A 22987-nucleotide genomic window follows, 5' to 3' on the forward strand; every position below is an offset into this window, starting at 1 on the left:
TATGCTGCATCCTTGATGATCTTGTTATTGGAAAATTATGAGAAACTAAGGTAAATGACACAGACCCTGGCATCCTACCTGCAAGGCATGTAGGGTGTTTGGAATATATAAGCATTTCTGCTAATGATAAGCCATCATTCTAAATGCTGCAAACAGCTGCAGGTGCTTTATTATTCAAGACAAACCATTGCCTTCATTTGTTTCCATCAGAAACCAATCTCCGAGGACGGGAAATGAAGTAAGTGACTCTTTTGACGAGAATTACGTATTACTGTAGCTTCGTCATTATCAAGATGTGGTTTATCAGGGTGACAAAGTTGTGTTTCTAATATTGAGCTGAAGGATATTTAGTTTGGAGGGAGTATTTTTGAGAAACATGAAGAATGAAGAGAGAGTGATGTAGGGGGAGAAAATCTGGAAAACTTTCTAGCAGCACTTTATATATGAAAAAAGATGCTTAGGTTTTGAAACTAGAAAAACAAATAAGGGACACACATTTTGCTATCAGATACTTAACCTAGCACTTGATCTGACACATCTGCAGGGGTTTATAAAGCACAATTCCAGGTCAGCAAAGTGCATGAGTTTTGTGTTAAGCTCAGTCGTCATTCGTGTGTTGAAGTGTTTTGTTCAGTCCTGGCCTGCAGTCTGATTTCTAGCTCCCATCTTTACCAGGTACTAAGTGCCTTCAATACCCTAGTGAATAGCAATTAATGACACTCAACTACTTCAAATGCTGGGATAAATTGCAGCATCTTCCAAAAGTGGCTATTAGAGCTAATCAGAAAATGCTGTACTTCCTGCAGAAAATGTCAACTTCATGTTTTTGTAAACCAAAAGCAATCAGAATAAGTTCTTTCTCCAAGGAAAGTTCCTTTAAAATAAAACCACATACTTTTCATAAATATTCTCTTTGGTCAAACCCCCAGATTTCTGTCAAAAGTTTTTTGCTTGGATGTAATAATTATTGCTAATACTGCCAAAAACTGTGATCCAGTTGCAAGGAATTTTAATAGAGGCTCATTTTGAGAACTGCATCCCCTTGAACTGACTGTGCGGTTAAGAGTATTATGGCTTGTAAGATTCTGGGGAGCAAAATATCAGAGTTTAAAAAAGATGACACTATAAAAACCTCCTGAGACTTGAAATTTATGACCATCTCTACCACAAAAGAGTCAAAGGCAGTATTTCAGTGCAAACAAATCAAATGTGATTATTTCATTGAACTTGAACCATATTTAGAGGTTTTTTCAGATCTGGCATGTGTTCAGCTCTTATTTTGTTAAAATTGTGAAGTTAAATGAGTTTAAAGATTTCCTGCCTATGCATTTGGCATGCAGAATGAAGTGCACAAGCAGGTGCTGCTGTTGAGCACTGTGTTTTCAGAAAGCGCTACAGCTTTCATTTGATATTGAAGAAGTTGAAATAAATGTTGTTATTGTGTCAAGAAAATCTCTTTGGCCCTTTCTGAAATCCAGCTATTTGCCATGTTCTGTTTCTACAGCTTATTTTTACTGCTTCAGACTGGGCATCCAGAGGGCATAATTGTATTCTTGTTTAGTATCATTAATATTTTTAATTACTTTTGGGACAATATTTAATTCCTAATAAGTTTTGCCTCTCACTAACATTTCTAGAGCAAGTTAGGTTACATTTGCAAAAGGTGTAGTTGATGGTAATTTGGTATCCCAGGGATCCTATTTTACAGCATTAAACAATATTACATTGCATGCTATTGCAGAAATAAAATTGCACACTTGAAAAATTAATCTGAATAAGGCAAGTATTCACGCTGCTTTCTGGAAGCTGTAGTTATAAGTGAGATGTGTATTTGACTATTTTATCAGACTATTTTCTAGGGACAAAATGAGCAGCTAAACTTTCCTTCCAGCCAGTAAACAGATCCATATGTCTCAGACTTCACATCTGGTTTAAACTGTAAGAGGAGTAATACTGATGTAAATGGGAATAAAGTTTCACGTATATTCTGTTGAACTGTTTGATATCTGAGGTTGTTTGAACAATTCACTGGACAATATAAGCTTGAAAGGTTGATGTTTCAAGATAAATATCTCCACCAGTGACATTACCTTCACAAACAGATCTGCTTGGCAGAAAAGCAGTAACTTTAGTCCAAGTTTTTTAATGAATATGCTAAAAATTCACTGGAGCCAGAAGCTCTGAAAAGCAACTGCCAGCACAGAATGACACTATAAAGCGCATAAAGGAAGGAGAGCATCAGTGTGTGGGATTTCAGCTGATGGTCCCCAGCAGCCGCACACCCTACATCTCTATGGCATCTTGGACAACATTTCTGTGGAATTCATATGCTTTTGTGCAAGGCAATTATCAGTCATTTTGGGCAAGCCAGTGTGGTGTTTTGCTGCCAGTGCTTAGTGCTGATGGCTTGCTGCCTGCCATCCTCGCGTTGGCAGGCATGAAGCCAGGCTGAGTTTTTGTGGAGGGCAGTGCAGCCATTCCTGATGGATGATGTTTTGTATAACGTGGCTGTTTATTTGGGGTTTATGTTTCTTCCTATTGACTGTCTGCTTCCAAGTGTCAAAGTGGAAGCTTTGCCATGTGTGCTTTTTGGTGATGTTCTGGTGGGGGGAGTGGAGTGGTATGTTTTTAAAAAAGCTCAGATTCCCTTGTCCCAAACCTACAGATTTCCTGCAGTGCAGTAAAATAATCCCAATCAAATTAACTCAAAGCCAGCTCAACTCTGTCCAGTTTGCATATAGTGAGAGCTGGCTAACCCATGCAATGAAAATGAATTCATTCCTCATTTAGTCTTGGTTTTCTGTCCCTCTGATGTGTGAGTTGACCCTGATTTCAGCAAACGCATTATTTATTCCTAGGTATTTGCTGCATAGATCTTGTAAATAAAGCCTGTAAATTGTTTGCTTTGACTATCTGCTGCTTGAGAGATGTGGGTACATTATTATGTTTAATCGGAGCATGCTTGGAAGCAGTATTTTTCATAAATGGCTTTATCCAAATATAGTGAATATGATTCTTCTGAATTCAGTGGATTTTGGATTAGGTCCGAAATAAAAAGCATATGGAAAACAGCAGTGAGGATTTATTTCAGTGTGTGCATTTCTTTTTTTTTTTTTTTTTTTTCTTTTTTCTTTTTTTTTTTTCTTTTTTCAAGATATTGTCATATCTTACACCTGCTTAGATACAGGGACCAGACACAACTGTAACTTTGCTACTGGATTCTGGATTTTAGAAACAACTGAGAAATGGAATGAGTCTCAGTGATGTAGAATATGATTCAACTGAAAAGCCTGCTGCTTAATAGCAGTGCCTGGTTTGGGGCAATTCTCTAAGGTGGGTAAATGCATAATATTGAGAAATATTTAGAGCGGGGTTCTTAAAATCTGTATATTAGTCTCTTATGCAAGATGAAAGCAGTGACATTGGGAAACATTAGTTACCCTTAAGGAGTCATACGCACCCATTTTCAGTTGCTTGTAATTTTGGCAAACTTTCACCAGTTTGAGAGGAAGTTAATTAGTTATCTGTCTTGGACCACGGTTTCCTGTGGAAAACTAGCCAGAAAGTCTAGTGAGAAATGGTGGTTTTTAGTTAAGCTTGAAATGGAATGCTTCTGTGAAGGTCTAGTGTAGCCCTTTGGAGTTTTGCAGATATTGTGTCCTCATTCCAGTGATGTACTCATCTCACAGAGAATAGGTGTGTTATTGATAAATACTATAAATATTCACAGGCTTAGGAGGATAGGACAGGCCTTTCTGACAATGCCTGACCATGGTGGTAGAGCGAATGAGCTTCAGCAATACCATCCAGCCTAAAATAGTCCAACTTGATTGTGATCTGGCTGAGTATGCTTTAGTTCAGGGTTGAACAGGGTTTGTCTTTGTTTTTCTGTTTAAAGAAATACTTGGGTTTGGTTTTTTCGGACAGAGGTTTGGGAACTTAAATTCTGTCTTTGGCAAGCTCACATCGGGTATGTGCATGTGCTGACAGTCGCCTCTGTCTAAAGCTGTGCCCAACTCATGGTATTGCAGAGATTAGTGGAACTAAGAGATATGGAAAGAGCTATTGAGGCTGAAAATAAAGGAAGGAGCTGGGGTACAGGGAGGTGGCTAGGTCCAGGATGATGCTTGAACTTGTTGCAAGGTTCAGATTTTCAGTCAGACAAGCTGTCTGCTGCACTCTCACAACCTCCTGTTCCTTACTAATCTTGAATGGAAGTGGAGCCACATGGGAAAGTGCACCTAGTTCTACTAAAGAAATAGGTTTAGGACACAAGGGAAAACCTACCTGGCTGATGGTGTTCTCTTTAGATTGCAGAGTTGGATGCTGCATGAAAATGTTCATAGCAAAGGGTAGAGACTTTGCAGACAAAGTGGGGAATGCTCTCCTGTGCATAGCTTCTATATGAAGATATTTTTCTACTGGAAATTGGATCATGTTCTTTACTGATTAATTTTCTTTTTAATGACTTTTTTTTTTTCTGAAATGTCAGCCACACACAGCATCCTTGTTAGTAGTTTTTAATATATATATATATAAAATTCCAGTTTAGCTTTACAGGAATGAAATATTCTTAAAATACTATTGTCTGCCATGGAGGATAGGAAAGACTGTTCTGCATAACGTACTTTGTTTTATTCCCGTTGGCCACTAAGAAACCAGGTTTGAAACGAATGTCTCTTCCTAGGTGGTTGTTTCTTGTTTAGAATAGACATGTTTGGCAAAAAGTAGTATCTTGATGTTCGTGAGGACTGTTTCCTGGGCGGTTTGAAATGGCAGCCTGTTTCAGACGTACTGAGTTCATATGCAGTAGGTGATAAATCTATCAACTCCCACCACATGGGGTACGAGGAGAACTTGCTCCATATTCTGGTAAACCAGTTCTCCTATACTCTGTGCTGGCTAAATTTTATACTTTCAATTTCTCACTCTCCTGGGTCTTAACAATTTCTATAAACAAGAGGATTTATTCCCAGCATGTACATTACAAGAAACTACTGGTTTGGGTTTTAACAGAGTAGGCTGTTATTCTGAATTCAGTGAAATAAAGCAGCTTTTTAATGTGAAGAATGTAGAGCTATTGAAAGATTCAGTGTGTGAGGGAACAGAGCCTTGAGCTTCTTTCCAAAGGCAACATATACTCTTTATTCCCTACGAAATACTACAACTGGAGTAAACCTGATCCCACTGAAATCAGTGGAAGTTTTACTATTGTCTTTGCCAGTAACTCATTCCTTTTCTTTATTTTACATCTAGAATACAGTAGATGGAATGCTTTGGGGCATAATATTCTGAGTTTTGGGTGGGTTTTTCCTTTTGCAAGGGAGATTTTACATTTCTTACGCCATGGATTAAAAATGTCATGGCAAAGCACTGTTTCAATCAACAGTTTTAATGATGTGTGATTATTCATAGCTTTCTGAAAATGTCATGAGTAGTTCCACTTCACATGATAACATATGCTTTCTAAACAAATACCAATGAACTATCTTGATTCGCAGTTTCTTACAGTAGAGCTACAGGCTCCTGAGTGAAGAAGGAAAACCATGATAAATGGTGAAAAGTACAAGTCCAAAGAGATCAATCATTAAATAAATGCAGATGTCTAGCCTTCAAAGCCGCTGTCCCAGGATTTTATCTATACTGCTTTAATTACTCTGGTCCGAAAAATGCCTATTTTGCTTTTCTGAATGAAATGCAGTATCAACCTTCAGTGTAATGTCTCCCTCCTTAAATATTGCAACAGATGAACTCTGGCAAAAATGCTGTATTACTGCATCCAAAGTGAATTTGGGGCCTAAAAGAAAGATGTTATTCCTGACACTGGTGTGAGTACCTCAAGCTATGTGCCAGTGATACCAAGTAATACTGTGTACACCACGCTAAGGTTTTGATAAAACAAACTGTCATCCCTGAACTAAAGATTACTCCTGTCATCTGCTGTATATAGTAAAGGAGGGTGGCAGCACTCAGCCTGCTACAGAATGATGAGCTGCGCAAGAGAAATACCGCTTAAAATCATCTGTGTGGCAGTGACACTTTAACCCTTTTTGTTTGAAAGACCATCAGTCAGAGGCAGAGACAAGTAGGTGGGAGGAGTAGCAGGATGTGGGGCTGTACGGTCACTTCTGAAGAGCTCCATAATTCCACCTCCTGGGAGCTGAGGATGATGAATTAAATGTCACCAACTGCATGCAATACACAGTCAGGAGTGCCAGAAAGTGCTGCTAAATGATCTAATCACTCCCAGGAGGTGAAGGGAGCCTCAGCATTAAACTACACCCTGTGCTGGAACAAACCAAAATCATCTATTACCAAGTGTTAAGGAAAGCGAATTTAATCTCTTAGTTGGTTAAATATTTTATTTGCACACTTCAGGGAGCAGCAGCATTTAAAAAAGCCTAGTTTGGACCAGGATTTTTTTCCATTTGCTATACTTACAGGGTCATCTCCATGTGCTTCACTCCCACAATAACTTCTTCCTTGTGGGATTGAAACTTGCTCTGTTTAATGATGACAAAGCTGAAATGCCTTTTTGTGTAACACAAACACTAATAAACATAGAACTAGCCTCAGCAGCCTTTAGGGCAGTTGTGTTGTATCACAGCTATATTGTTTATATTAAAATCTCAACATTTACAGCAAGGCTAGCATCCCACAACAACTGTGTGGAAAATATCTCTCTTTGTCTGCCTCGTCAGAGTAAATTGTAGTAGGAGAAGGTGTTTCAATTTGATGAAAAAAGCCCCCAAACTTGTGCAAGCCTAAGGCAGGGGTAAAATACCCCACCAGCGGTCATATAACCTCCAACTAAATTTGCTAGGAAAACAGTATAGGTGAAAATATATTGTCATTTGGCAAGCAGGATTCTGCATTTGCCAGCTCATTACTTGGTACAGTTATAGCGCATGGACAGTTGTTGCTGGAAAGCTATAGGGAGAAAAATGTCACTGATATTCAGTACATTTATAAATAGTAAGGATGCCTGCAGTAGATTCACTTAGCTACTGAGGGCTTACACTGTGTGTTCAGCCTAATTAAACACAAGGTTGTTTCTTATGTTTTCAGTGCAGGTTCTGCTAAAGACTCTTGTGACAAGAGTGGTGGTGACAATACTGTGACAATACTGTGTGTATGGGTTACACATCTAAATGGTGGGAAAATAGATATGCAAGTCCTAATCTCCTAAGCCTTTAGAAAGGTTACATTTCATTGCTTTTCATATTTCATCCAGTTCTTACTGTGGAAATGCTGTACTTTAGAAAAATCATTATGCAGATCAAGAAACATGAGTGTTGCTACCACAGGAGGAAAAATATAAATAATTAAATTTTGTGATACCTTTTTCACAGTCCTAATCTCATTAATATAAAACAATTTTAGAGATGGAGAAGAGCTGATAACGGCATTGGACTCGTGAGATATTTCTGTTTTCCATCCATCAGGCAGGTAATTGTGGGAGTTATGACTTTGTTAGGCAGAAATGTACAGCTCTAAAGGACTGATAACTGAGCATCTCTGCTCAGCAGACAATGGAGCTGCATCCAGTAATTGAATACATCAATAAGCTTTCACATCTCGTATAACTTCAGTGCCCTGGACAGGATAGTATTAGACATAATCATATTTTGATCAGGAGAAAATAGAAGTTGGATGAAATATTATCAATTTTATTTACAGGGTAAAGAAGAAGCCATCGAGTCTGTGACAGAAAAATGATTTTTTTGATCTGGCTTTGATCTGGCTCTGGGCTTTGATTTGGTGGCAAATGGGTCTATAACTCATTTACACCAGCTGCCAGGCTTTTTCAGAGCACAGAACATTAAGCAGAATCCCGCTTCAAGGAATAAATACACAATCAACATAATAAATGGTGACAAAACAGCCCTAGCTCATTCTTTACAGTTTCAAGTTGTTATAGCCTACACAGAACACTACAGATACTCAGCTCAAGAACTGCATATTGATTTGAGACCACTTTGGACTAAACAGCATCTTTTGTGTAAGATGTTAGAATGAGGATTTAAGGAAGCTGGTGTTTTGGGGGGTGATTTTGTTTGAATTTTTATTTACAACAACACTTGCAGTGTGTGGCAAGAAGAGGGAAGATTATTGGGGAAAACAGGAGGGAGGGCAAAAGAAGGCTTGTTTGTGCTTGAGTGAAACAGGCCACTTTCACAATGATGTTGGCAGTCTTTGTGCTCTGGTCAGGATGGTCAAAGGAGACAGGCAGTGCAGGGCAGCACAGGGAGGAAGCCTACAGTGCCTATGTTTAAACAGAATTAAAGTTGGCAAGGAGCAAGTGATATGGTGTCTGCTTGCAGAAAGCCCAAGTGTTTTGCTTTCTTCCGTGAGGAAGGGCAGCAAAGAAGCTGAATTCTCCTCTCCAAGCCTGGAGCTTTTGGGGAACTGTGCTTGCTTTCCTGCTGGCCTGAGGTGAAGTGGTGCATCAGCTGCAGAAAGCTTTGAACCCTGCCCCAATGCTGGGTCTGTGGCTGTGAGTCTTTGAGCTTCAGGTTGTACAGAAAACTGTGTTTTGAGCCCAGACCACCCTTCAGGCAGCCCCATTAGCATGGCTGAATTTCCAGTAGTCCTCTGCGCAGAGAGGTGTATGTTTTCTTCAGGGCACTTACTCTACTACTTAAATAATGATGCACTTAACCAAGGGCTGTACTATGCACTTCTGTGTGGAGAAAATGAGCATCGTCATGGTGCTGCTTTGCAGGGGCTGACAACTATGCCGGAGTAACAAGCCTGTCTTGTCTGCTGGAGAGTTAAATGGCTGATATTTAGCTGTTGAGAGCATTGAAGGTTGGAGCAGTGGTTTTCAGGTTTTCAGGTTGGAAGACATGTCCTGAGTGAGGGCTGCTTCTGCAGTCGACTGGATTCACATTTCCTGCAAGAGGGTTCATAAACTGAGGATTTTCTTTGTGCATTTTATTCCATGCTGGATCTAAGCAGTGCGGTCTTGCAGGAGGCAGTAGCTAAAAGATGGAGTCAGGCAAACGCTAAGAAGTAAAGCACACTTTTAGTGTGAGACATAATATCCCTGGTGAAGAGCTTTTCAGGTGAAACAATAGGCTTCTGTGGCTTCTAGTCAAGACACAGCCAAAAAGATTTTATCCTAGCATAGGTTATGCCCTTAAACCAGAGCACTTCACTAGGCTCATGAATAGGAATTCAAAGTGTAGTCTGGGCCATGTCACATAGATCTGACCAGAGGATCCCCTTAAAACATGACTGTCTACATTAAAGCATATTTAATGATGTGAACATAATATTACAGTTATCTGTTCCCCTGCTTTAGAGCTACAGTAGTTGGAGTACATCCATTTTCTCTCTTTTTGCTCTTATCTCTGTTTTGTTCTAGTTGGAGATGTGGATCATTACCTTATATACACACTACTTGACTTGTCAGATTCTAGGGAGGAAATATTTCAATTACTTGAGCTGTTTTGGATAGGCAGTGTAAGTTTCTATGAAATCTTTTCTGCAATTCCCAGTATTTTTCAATAAGGATCTCTGAAGTACTTGGCAAGAGACAAATCAGGTTTTAAACACAGGAACAATAATGGAGATGCTTCTGCATTAAAATGAAAGTATTATTCAAGAGAGTAATTTTTTTAAAGCATGGTTAAGCCATTTATTTCCATGAATCATCAGTTTGGTGGGTGACGAGTTCTGGAAGTGAAACTTGCTGTCTCTACAGCGAGCTTGATGACTTCATGGAAAAGGCTCATCCTGTAAATAAAAGGCCACGAAATGAAATATAAAGTGCATTTATAAATTATACAAATGTATACATTTATAAATTGGTATAAATATAAAAGGCTTTTCTGAGTTGTTGGATGGAGGAATTATTATTTTTTGAGGTTTCTTATCTCTTTTTGGCTAGATTGTGTTCTTTTGTTATATAAGGGGTGGCAAATGAAGTTTTCAACTGTCTGTTTAAAAGAAAATGACTCCAATTTGTCTTTCTGAATCCCCAAAGACAAGCACTGAAACTAGCACTCAGTTTCAGTGAGCACCAGCAGAGTCTGTAAGAGCATCTCGGATACTACTATATGATCTGTAAATTCAAACAGATAAAATGCATCAAGTCATTGAGATTGTTATGTCTGAGGCAGAGTTCCTGCTGTGGGTGGGTGTTACAACATAAGAATAATTGATTATGGTAGTCATCTGCCACTTCCCTCTATAAAATATGATGTATTTAGCATCATAAACTCCTTGGGTCCTGCCAGCAGAGGTGGTAGTGCAAAACAGTGCACCAGTTTTGCAAATGTGAGTTGAGTGATTAAAAACTTGACTTCTGAGAGTCTTATTAGTAGGAGTGCATTTTAACTATACATGTTTAAAAGCAATGTGCTGTCACACCAGATCTTCTGGATCCATTCATCATGGTCTACAGCTTTGTTTCTACCAATAAAAGTTTTATCTATTTTATGCTCACTTCTTAACATTTAAAATACAAAGATATGGCAAAATGGTTCTTACAGGTTTCTTACCTGTCAGGGTGTTCTTTCATCTCATTAATCCATGCAACAGATTAATTGGCTTCAGGATGTCCTGGGGGGAAAAAAAGAAATGTCAGCTATGTTATTGCTTGCTAGGAGAGGGGTAGGTGCTGGTAGGGGACAGCTCACAGTGATTTATGTTGAGATTTGTGTTCCCACAGTCCCATTTCCACTTTAGTATGCTGATGTGATGATGCTGAATTGAGTTCCCACAAAAGAGAAAGACTTTATTTTGGCTGCAAAATAAGTCCTGTGTTTTACTGGAAGTAAAATGTTTGGCTTTATTTTATGGATTCTTAAAAATAATCTGCCACAACATGCACTGGAAATTGGAAAAAGATCAAGGTGTTTTAGGTACTGTAAACTGGCAGAGACCGAGCCCTGTGCATGGTCCTGGCCGCTGAAAGCGGAAGGAATAGGTCACACTGGGATAGTGTTTCTCCTCATTGCCACATTAGTTTCTTATAGCCAGAGAGGTGCTCCACATGATAGGAATTCATGTTAGATGTTAGGCTAAGTTGTGAATTTGTACTTGAGGTGACAGGTCCTGAAGACTGCTACCTCACATACCAATCAGGGAGTAATTTTAATTTGGGTACAGCAGTAAGTAACATTGCTGGAGTTTGAGGTATGAATAGGGGATGCTATCTATGAGTATTAGACATACTGCCTGCTTTTCTTTGAGTCCTCAGCCAAGTCATACGCCGCAGTTAGCAACTCAGCCAGCCAGATACATGTACACTGATCCCAGAACTGCTGCAGAGACTTGGTATTCATCTACAGAGAACACCTTAGTGCTTGTGATGGCCAAATTAAATAACATCAACTTAGATAAGGCATAATCCCTATGATAAAAATTCCCTTTAAATAAATTTCAGAAGCCTTTTCCCCCATGTAAGTGTTTTTCTTAAATAATGGGAAAATCGGGATGTGTGGTTTAGAAGCTGGATTCTAGCTCAGAGATAATTACAAAATTTCTGCCTGTTTCTGTAATTTAATGAACATGCTTTCTGAACTGACAGTTTATATGCTGAGTTTAAAATGGCTTGAAATTAAAAGTTAAAATAGGACATTAAGCCAGGAAATAAATCTTAGCAATGGTAATAGTAATACTGTATTGAAACTGGTTAAGAAATCACAGAGCTGTGGACAGAATAAATAGTTTTAATAGCTACATTAATACTGGCTTCATGCTAAACATTACACGTGTTTATTTTCTCACATCTCTGGCAATGTACTTTATCAAGGTACAATCCTTTATTCTTAAGTGGTCCAATACATAAGTTGGAATAACTTCTAAAATTCATCTTAGTTGGAATGATTATAATATGGGAGGTCGGTGATCAGCTTTTCTCAGAGATTTATTCTGAAATTCTAAATTTCATTTTTTGATTTGAGTGTAGTTTAGTACATTTTTCCCCCCACAATGATGTGAATAAGCTTGAACAAACTGGGTGGTTTTTTAGTTTGATGGGGATTTTAATCTCATTTCTGTCTGCACTAAATGATACAAGTTCACTTAAAATACTGGTGCAGTTCAGTCTGTATTTTGTCTGCAATTGCTTCAGACTAGAGGACAATCTGTAATTAAAGGAGCATTTTACTAACTTTCTACTTAGTCATTAATTTAAAGTATTAATTTTGGTAAACCAAAAGATGTAAGGATCCTTGTAAATAAAAATCCAGTTGTAATATTCTTCCTGTAGTAATCTTATTCTCACAACTGCTTGCTTTGAGCTTTTTTTCTTTTTATTTCAGCAGAAATAAAAAATAAATCACAAAAAATCCAGACTTTAAGCAAAAAGTAGACCAATGTTGGTTTTTTTTTAAAGAACGGACCTTACAACTTCTTAAATCTCCTACAATTTGAAATTTTAAAAGCAGGTTATATGCATTTATTCATTTATACAAGCAACAGGCGGTTGAGGGCAGCGGACGACAGAGCTAAAGGGCAGGTGATCCGTGCACTGTAGGCAGAGCTTACTAGTCATTTGGGGAAAATCAGGGCAAGATTTCCAAAGGAAATATTTCCTAGGATTTTCAAAGCTACTGAAAATTTGGGAAGTCTTTAAAATAGGAAAAAATAAATATGCAATTCTGTGCTTACTTTAAATATTTGCTGGGGAAGGAATAAAACCTCCAAATTAGGAGTTGGAATTACAATTTTCCTTATTACCCTGTAACTGACCAAGTGAACACCAGCTGTGTAAATGCAGGATCTATCAAAGGGGAAGCTTTTGTTAGACCTCATAAATGAGGTTTATCTGCCTATAACCCAACTGAGCCCCTCACTTCCCTGCTACTAAAAGATACTACTAAATTTCTGTATATGTTGGTTTGTGTCACTTCAGAGGGAAATAAGCTTTTCAGGTCTAACATGTTCATTTGCCTTTTGAGGTATGAACAGTGTAACATGTTTATGGTTTAACGGCTGTTTATGCAGCCAAGTGGGCATAAGCATGGTTAAAGATTAATATAAGCACCTGTCTATTATTTTTAATTAGGTTTTACGAGACCTGGAACAGGAAAATGAAATATCCAACCATTTTGACCCTGATGTTAATTGTTTTCAATAAAAAAGTACCACCTGTCAACTGTAGCAGAAAACATATGCTCAGTACAATAGTATGCAAACAAAGTGCTACGCAGCTCATCTTTAAAAACTAGCCCTATATGATTAATCTTTCTCTAATGAACATATAGCAAACACTGCCACAGAGTATGGTTTTAGCTTTCAGAAGAACATATTTGCTATCTGGTGTGAAAAATGCATTCTCCATACATAAGCAGTTCAAAAATGATCTCTGTGCACAAGTCAGCAAATGAAAAGTTGTCCTGTTTTTATAGTGAAAAGCCTCTTTGCTGTGGTTTAAATCTTTATCTCTTCTTACATGCATGGGGATAATTGTTAAGGATGTCTGTGGAAGATTTCATTCTTCTCCAAAATCCCTCTAAAGTGGTTCTCTTTGAGTACCTCTTTACTTACAGCCTTGGGGTAAAACATCTACATTATGTGCTTGTGACTAGATAGCAACTGGAAGCACATGTGCTAGGTAGGTGACCTACCTACAGAAGGGAAAAAGCAGGTTTCAGCTCCTGCTTGCATAGCAAGAGCATTTTATCCAGAGGTAAATAATTTCGGATGCATCTTTCTCCTTCTTCAGTGGTGAAGAAGAGAAATTGAACTTTCCCTAAGTGTATTAAATGCAAGATATTTGCTTAAAAAAATGAGACTCTCACAGCAGAAAAAAACATTTTTCTTTGGTTTTATTGTCCGCGTTTGTGAAGCTGAGTAGAGAAAAGGCAAAAAGGAAAATGCAGTAATGGAAGAAGTAGAATAGCAGACAGAATACATACAGAAAAAAAAACAACCTAGATTGTCATGTCTTAAAGACTGTGCTAATGTATGTGCTAGTATAGACTGAATGCATTGGGATTTAAGTATTGATTTAAGGGATTTTTTTTTTGTTCCAGGGTGGACTGATGATAACATGAGATTCTTTTGCTCCTATTACCATCAGTAACACATCTGTCTCTCTTGTAGTGGTGCACTTATAAAGTATGTGTGTGTATTTGCAAAACCATCCAGCCCTTATAGATATAATTGTGGCTTGGAAAAGAGAGTTGCTCCAAAATATGTTAATGGAAGTGAGGGTAGCCTCTTGGTGAATCATGGCTCCTATGACTGAAACCTGAATGGTCTCTTGCAGCAATGTAGGGAAGAGAATGCGTGATAGTAATCAACTGAGCTGCATTATTGGAGATTATTTTTAAGAAAAACTCTGAATTTTCAATGGGTAGCAAACAACTATTCCACTGCCACTGAAGTTGCTTTGCTTTGCTTAGGGAATAAAACCAAGATTCTATTCTGGCAAGTATATTTGAATTCTGAACTCTGATGCAAAAGCCATTCCCAAATTCATGTTGTTTGATTATTTAGGAAGCTTTTGAACAACATATGTTGATGGACGTCAGCATCACATGTGGGGATGGTACTATGTTGGGGAATACATCTTATTTTGATATTGATCAAGGTATATCTTGTATAGCAAATACTAAAACAGAAGGTGCTATTGAAGCTTCAAAGCAAATACCAGATAAGTTAATGCTTTATTCAGTGTCACAAGTTAAGTTTTTCAAAGTCATAATTATGTTTCTTATGTTTTTTCTACCACTGAAACTGTAGAAGAAGCTGACTCCAGGTCACCATAGCTCATTTCTGTTTTCCTGTTTTCAGGAAATTCCCTGGTTTTGACTGTGATGTTATTTGAGGCCAACTAACCCCCTCTTCTAGGATTTAACCCCAGAAAATGCCACAGGATATTGGGCAAGTTATTTATAGTATGTTCCTCTTATGGCATAGACTCAGAGGATGCATGACTTCAATTGTCCTTGTTTGCCACCTGAGCTTTAGAAACCTAAGAGAAGGAATCGTAACATCTTAATCCTGGATTAAGCAACTTCTGTATCTCTAGAATGACATTCCATGTTAACACTGCAGCCACGAACTTACTCCCGAGGGACAGCTTGGCACTTTTGTCTATTCATGCAGTTGTCTAAAACTGCATTCAAATGTCCCTTCTGGAAGCAACCTTGCATATGTGTTGGCAGACTCAAGAAATCTCCTGACATCTGTGGCTTGCAAAGTTTTGTGCATTCACGGTGTAGACTGTGGGATTGGCGTTTATCCACTCATTCCCAAGTATAGGCACTTGTACTATTTTTAATAAAATACCTATTGCAACAATGACCTGGAACAACAGAAAATGTTCAGCTGAAAGGTGCTGTCCCATTTTTCCAAGTTAATCCCATTGTATACCCAAATGCCTTGGATATGATGCAAAAGGTGAAGAAATGAGATTTTGTTTAGGAATGGATATGGAGAGAAGTCAACCCCTTGGGCGTGAATACCACAGTTGCCACAAGCCAGGCAACAGATTCTCTAAGAAGGGAAAGTCAAAGAGGGCAAACCACATAGAGGGCAAAAAAAAAGCATGTGTTTATATTGCTCCTTAAAATCAACATAATGCAGCAGTGGTTTGTTCAGGTAGCAATTAAAAATAATAAATAGCTAATAATGTTTTTTCTTTAAAGCTAACTGTGAAAAGCTTTTATGAATTGTTCTTTGTATGTTTAAGTTCTCCTGCTCTGCAATATGCTTCATGTCCTACATAGTGGTATTTTCTGGTGCCTGAATCGATATTTTGTCAGTGATCAAGTGCTTTTGCTATGAAAAGGCTTTTAGTACTGTTATGAAGCAGTCGATAACCATGACTGACCTTTCAAAACTCACAAGCCTTTACTCCAGCCACTTTGAAAAAGTGAATCTATATAATCTACTTGTGTTTCTTGGTAAGTAGGCTTTAAGAGTATGTGAACAGCAGCAGAGACCTGGCCCTTTGGCAGACCCTCTTGTATCAAATGGGCAGGTTTCGTTTCAGAGTAACATGCTTGTCCTATGCAGAAGCTGATGTCCGTTAGCACAGATGATGAAACCATGTCAAAACCCTGCTCCTGTCCCAAACAATGCTTTATTTTGAAATCTAACTTTGCTAAGTGGTTTTGAACAAATTTCTGACTGTTCCTGGAATATTCTGGTTTGATTATACCTGAAGACTTCTTCATGGTGTTAGGGGGTATTAAGCATTTTCTTTTATCCAGGCAATTGGTGCCTCACAGAGTCTGTAGAGAGTGGAATACATGCCTAGGCTGACCTGCTTCAGGACACATAGTCCCAGTGGCAGCCTTGGCTGGATGCAATCCCTTTCTCCAGAAGCGGAGGTCTTGGAAAGGCAGAGCAGACATCAGGATCTGTAAAAGGGGACAGATTTTTTTACTACTTTTTTTAGAGTTTCATCAACTAGAAACTTCTTGTTTGTTAAATGGTTTGTATGCAAATGTGCGCTAAGAGAAGGGCTGGGAGAGGGCACTGTCCATAGGCTGCTAGGGAGAAGAAACCTTAGCAGCAGCAGGAAAGGCTTGACAGCCTCCCAAGCAAAGAGAGCAGAATTAAAATGACGTCCTTCCATTAACAAAGCTTCATCTTCTTCACTGCACTCTCCATGCTTCTGTCTTGCTTTGAGATCTGGATAATTCTTTGTCATGGATGACAGCTGTGTTTCCTGAGAGAAACATTTTATGATGGCTGCCTTTTCCAGAAACAGTATGTTTCTGCAAGGGGTCTTGCATAAATAAGGATGGTTTTTTGACTTGCCAGTGAAACGCTGATTTACTGAAAGCATCATGCTTGAAAACGGCTTATTTCAGTAATATTTCACAGCGGCAGATACACAAGTAAAAGGGAATCATCACATTAGATATTACTGGTAGGTATTTTATTGCTTATGCCTCCTGTAAAATCAAACTCCTGTTTTGATCGGCATAGAAGAGGTATCTCCTTGCACAGAGCCTATTGATTAATGGTCTGCTACTGTGCCATAAACAACTGGTGACTTTGCTGCAGCTATATTGGCTGGATTTGCTTTTGGGATATAATTAAAGAGAAAATAAAACATTACTGAACACATTACTGAAGCACTGGCATTTTCCACACTTTCAAAGATGATAATTGATACCTCATTGTTAAATTATTATGAAAGATGGACTTGAGTATGAACTGCAACTAAGCCTACAGCATAATCAACCAACACAATAGTTCAATGGTTCATAAACCAGCTGTTTAATTATCTTAACATGGCAGATAATAAATACATAGTGTGGCTCATTCCTATCCAATGTGATCACACAAATGGGCTTTCTTGGAAGAGAGGAGTTTTTTTGGCTATTCTTTTTATAAAAGTTATCCCCTCTGCTTTCTTTTGAGCAAATTGCTGGACGGATATATACTACTATGAGCTTATACTACGAGCTTATATGTTTTGAGAGCATATTCACAAATAAGTTATTTGCATTCAAACTCAATACACTTATTTTTCTGCTGCTGTTTTGTAAGTTTACATCAAAACTTTATATCTGATTTACCTGTATAAATCCCTGAAAAGCAGAATTAGACGAGTCAGGAAAGTCATCTTTAAAGAGCTTCCTACAGTGACTGTTGCTAAGGAAACCTTCATATTGCACTAGGTTTTGAAATGCTGGTAGCATCTGAAATACACAGCTGAATCTCATACATTCAGACCAGAATTAAGGGTGACAGGTAAGGGGGTATAAGTCAGAGCGTGTCCCAGTTATGGAGAAATAACAGATAGGAGCTGGATGTAAAAAATACCCAGAGATTCATTATTTGAGATACTAGATGCTTTATGCTCCTGAGATTTTCAGTTTGAGAGGAGGAAAGCTGCCTGAGTTTATCAGATGATATATCGACCTAGTCATGAGTTACTAGCTAGGGGTCATATCAACATCTGGGTACAAAGGAAGTGTAAGTGCAGATTAGTGCATGTTATTAATTAATGATGCAGTAGAGTTATGCAACAGAACTGAGAAAGGTTCACAAAGTGGGGCAGTATGCACAGATGCTACTAGTGACATAATGTGTTTTGGCCGAGGGCTGGCCATTTGATACTTGATCTTTCTTTCCTTCTCCTCTCATCTATCCGCTTATCTTAGATGCATGTATTGTACAGGAATAGGAAGTACATGGTGGGCCAAGTGTTACCCTCATTTTGCACACAGCTGAAAAACGAAGGGACCCAGCTCCTGATGATAACTTTTCCTTTCCCTCCAGGCAGCACTTTCTCTCATGGGCTTTCTGTAGCCTCTTAAGACCTTTCTGATAGGCAGAGGCCAGCATACATGGTCCAGAGCTGTAGTGTTGCTGGTACCCACACAATCCAGAGCAGCCTGGCTCGACACCTCCAAAGACAGAAAATTCTTCACCCAGGGAATTGCAATTGAAAAGCTATTTCAGTTGTCCTCCTGCATCCCTCCTCTGCAGAACCTGAGTATAAGCAAGTCAAAACAGGTCCAGAAAGACAGAGGGCTTTGGCAGCTGCCTAGAAAGAGCAAGACTGTTTAACTGTGTAAAGCACTCATGCTTGTTTCAGAGTGCACCTGGAACTGCATTTACAAGAAATCTTTCTAAAACTTTTTAAGCCTTAGTAGCTTAACAGGGAATAAAACATCTACCTGAGTATCCTCTCCACATTTAAACTCCAAGTAGAAGTTTGTGCCGAGCTGAGAAATCAAACTTCTGCTGGTTAGAGAGATAACAGTTACATCTAATTGGAAAGTGGTTCTCAGAATCTCTTCTTAAAAAAGAGTTTCAGGTATACTTCGAAATAAGGCATAATTCATAAAACTGGGACAAGTACTGTTTCCAGAGTGTCTGTAGACCAGGCTTATTGATCACTGGGGAGTTTCACTACAACGGAGATAGAAATAACACCTCTTCAACAAGGGATGGCAATCCAGGGTCTTCAGAGCATGCTTTTTGCCTATTGCTCCCCCTTGAAATATTTGAACTGTTTCCTTAGAGATAATGTTATGTCAGTGCGTAAAATGCATTGTTAGAGCCAATTTATTTGAGTCTTGAGTTGCTGAGCACATTTTCCTGCCCACAAGGATAAATGGTAATAAAAACTATCTTTGAACATCATAACTAATTGTATACATTTCTTTCCTATTTAATTTCTTTTTTAATGTCACTCCACATAAACAAGCACTAAAATAAAATACATGACAGCTGAGAAGTGTGGCAAATTCTCAAATATATTTACACAAATGTTGAAATGCATATAACATGAATATAAATTTCAGGGTCTTGCTAAATAAAAGATTATGGCTGCTTTGTAGGATTTAGCAGCAGATTTTGGGTTCTGCACAGGGAAAACATGTTTATCTCTTAGATGTTTAACTAGCCATTTATATGTGTAAGTAGCTGACTTTGTGCTCATGCAAATCAGGTTCAAAATCAGAGTGTTTCAGATCTGTTTTGTGAATTCTCACTCTAAAAGCCTGGGGTTTTGCCTTTTTTCAGAAGCATAGATGGTATTTTCTTTTATAGCAGTGTAATGAAACTAGTGTTTTTACTACTTCCAGGAACAGTACATTTTTCTGTTTGTTGCCAGCATCCCTCTGCAATGGTATTTCTCTTCTTGAGAAAAGCTAAAAATAAGTTGTGAGACTGATCTGCTGACTGTGAAAAAATTGTTGCCCAGGCAACCTGATCTTTTTCATAATTTTGTGGCTTCAGCTGTCTGATGGTTCCAATAGGTAAAACTGTAAAATCTTCAACATTTCCATCCTACAGGAACTCCCCTCATTGTGAACAAGTTTTCATTCAGAAATATGATGAAAATGAACCTGATTTTCCTTTAAGGAAAAAATAGTAACTTTTTTTTTTGGTGGGAATGACAAAATTCAAATGTTGCTGGTTCTTTCTAAAACAAAATGGAAGTGATCTTTAACTGGATGGGGGGATTGGAGTTTCATTCAGTGCACAGGGGAGCCCTAAAGCATTTGTAGTCATGAAGCTGGACTGTGCAAGTTCTGCCTCTACCTTGGAGCAGCCTGAGGGGTTTGCACCAGGGATGCTGATTTCACTAGCAAACTGGTGGTGATTTCTCACGCTGTCTCTTACAGGAGCCTCCTCTGCTTCCTCTAAAGCTTCCTTGCGGTAGTACTTCTCGGAAAACCTCAGGTAGATCTGCTCCCACTCCAAAAACTTGGGCAGAAAGCAAGCTTAAGGAACATTGCAGATTAAACTGTGATTTCCAAAGCACTGTGGATTTATGCCATGAGAATTAGCCACAGGCTCTCAGATGTTGCCATCAATGAGAAAATGCCCTTTGATTTCATGAGAACTAGATGGGCCAAAATCCACCAGTTTCAGCTGGTCCACAGTGCTACACTTTTAGTAGGGGAATATACTGGCAGCTGAAGAATCCTGTCCCTTTTTTTCTGGAAGTAGATTAAAGAAACAAGATCAATACAGCATGTAACATGTCCTGAGAACTTACTAGCTAGTTATCCACCTTATTAACAGCAAGAATGAAATAAAGCTCAATTTAATTCTGCATAGTTTATTCAAAGTGAATAAATGAGCAGGCAAAGATTGCTGTGTTTATACATATTTCATAGAGGCTTTTGATAAAAAGCAGAACTAACCATTTAAGTTTAATTGCATCCAAATAAAGAACTATTTCCCACGGCTACTGAATAATGCAATATTATTTTTGTTCTACTGTGTTCAAAAACAAAGGCATTTCATAGTAGCTTGGGAGGTAAGATATAAAAGCCTGTATTTGTTTTGGGGAGGGAGGAGGGCGGAAGGAAGGTAATTACAATATGCCATTTCAGACAAGACTTGCTGAACCTCAGAGATACTGGGAGATAAGTGTGGTTTGAAATGAGAACATCAGATAAAGGGGCTTTAAAGAGTTAACATTCCTGCCTGTACAGTAACTGCATTAAGATTTGTGCGGCCAGCAGCAATTATGATTTTTTGTATTGATAGCTTGTACTGTGAAGTATGAAATTCCCCAAAGAATCATTCTGTATAGAGTTAGTATGAGACTCTACACGGTTACGTCCTCCTGGGAGCTGCAATTGTTGCTAACAAGGCATCAAGAAGTGAAACACCGAAAGCTGGGTTACACACACACTTTCCATAATGCGAGGAAAACAAACAGGATGTTACAAATTTGTACAATTTCTATGAACCTCAGCCTATCTCAGGACACAGCGGCATGCTTTCTTATGGCATTTTAGTACTCAAGGATCTGTAGGCTGAAGCTGTATTAGGGTAATAATATTTAAAGCAGAAGAGAGAGAAAGAATGTGGGAGAAAACTCTTGCCAATAAGCTTGCTTATGCAGACAGTCTTTTCCCTCTTGGCAGAAGAAGTTTTCATATTTTAAGGTGAACTGTTGAACCACCAGAGCCAAACTTGTCAGCACAAGCAGCATGTGTGTTTGTTTTATGGTTGTGCCACTGTAGAAAACGCAGAGGGTGAGATAGTTACTGGACTGAGATTTTGGACTGAGATTTTAGTCTGAAAACAATTAGGGATGCAAGAAGACTGAGGGCTCTGACTTGTGCTCCCTCTTTCATTTGATGCCTCTGTGCTGGGTGTCACTGTTGAATTAAACTATCACTGCTTTTGAGTCATGTTGGCAATGGAAGTGCTGAGCCTGGAAAGCAGATGCGGTGCCGTTTTTCCTGCTCCTGTAAAGAAAGCAGTTATCTTCAGAGCTGATGCCCCATGCAGCCACCACTGCTGCCTCCAGGAGGGCTGGGAGCCAGCTCTCTAGCTGTGAGAGTTAGTGATGGGTGTCACAACATAGGTACTTCAGAAGGGCAGGCAAAGATGGTGCTACAGCCACTGGACCTGGGGTTGCCTGCCACAATGCAGGTCTGGCCCAGGAGCCACATAATCATGTTGTCTTGATGCAGTTGTTGTGACCGAGCCTTGCTGAGAGCCTGGAATTAGAAACCCAAGCCCAGCAAGGAGCCAACGGTGTCAACTTTGGAGCTGGCTTGTGCTCTGTTTGCAGGGCATGTAGACCAACCAGTTTTTCTTATGATTAAGGCTGTATACAACCCTGTTCATCAGTATCTCAGTGCTGTGCCTGTTTGTCTTAACTTTAGTTTCCTTTTTAGAACCACACTGGAGAATATACTTGTTAGCACCCATTTTGCAAATGTTTTTCTCATCATTCACTTGATTAAACCAAAACCCAATGAAATCATTATCATTAACCATCCATTTGACTGTCCTATTGGATGCCAACATGGTGGTTTATGTTGGCCTGGGGACTGCAACTAAGAACTGAAAAAAATCCAACCCAAAATGCTTTTCTTCCTCAGAGAAGACATCTGGAACTTTGGGCTGCTCGATTGAGACGGAGGCATGCTTTGTTCACATAGTCTGTTGACTCCACTGGAAATAAATTATACTTTTACAGAAAGACTCTTAATTAAAAGCTGACATAAAACTTTACTTGCAAAGTCCAAAGTAAGTCCTATAGCATAATAAAGCATACTTGCTACGAAAATTTAACAGACTGTCTCTAACATTTAAACGTGTGGTTTAAAACCCACTAGCAGTACAACTGTTTAAGGAAAAGTATTTTTTTAAGCACTGTTCATTTCTGGAAATATTGATTAGTAAATCAATTCTTACAAAAGGGCAGAATGGAAAAGTAGAGATAAACACGGTTAACGTTTCATCTCCTTTATCCACAGATACACGCAAAACATGAGGCTGGTGGTTAGCAGACTGGTGTGAATGCTGACATTGCTCACACAAGAGAGGCTTAGCCCTACTGAAGCCAGTGCATTTAATCATAGGAGGTGACTATTTCAGTAACATCTGTGTTGTTGCTCTTTCTTTCCCTGTCCCTTAAAGACAATTAAGACTGAGTATACTGTTATTCTGATATGGAGAGAAAATACATCGGATCTGTTCTGGTTTACTAGAAAAGCTGTCCTTCACACATTTACCAAAAGGCTTATGGAACACTGCAAAACGCTGTCCAGAAAACACTGGTTATTTTACAATAATGTGC

At 38.7% G+C, this 22987-nt stretch overlaps 1 long non-coding RNA gene across 1 annotated transcript in view; it reads left to right on the plus strand.

The window, feature by feature from the left end:
* Positions 1–15119, plus strand: part of LOC134158212 (uncharacterized) — a 95002-nt gene extending 79883 nt beyond the window's left edge. The window contains exon 4 of the long non-coding RNA XR_009962651.1: positions 14755–15119. This is a non-coding gene — a long non-coding RNA (uncharacterized LOC134158212). The remainder of the gene's footprint in view (positions 1–14754) is intronic.
* The last annotated feature ends 7868 nt before the right edge of the window (positions 15120–22987 follow it).

Source organism: Pezoporus occidentalis, unplaced genomic scaffold (genome assembly GCF_034315485.1).
Source record: "Pezoporus occidentalis ecotype Australia unplaced genomic scaffold, CSIRO_AGI_Poc_V1 ctg128, whole genome shotgun sequence".
Classification (NCBI taxonomy): domain Eukaryota; kingdom Metazoa; phylum Chordata; class Aves; order Psittaciformes; family Psittacidae; genus Pezoporus; species Pezoporus occidentalis.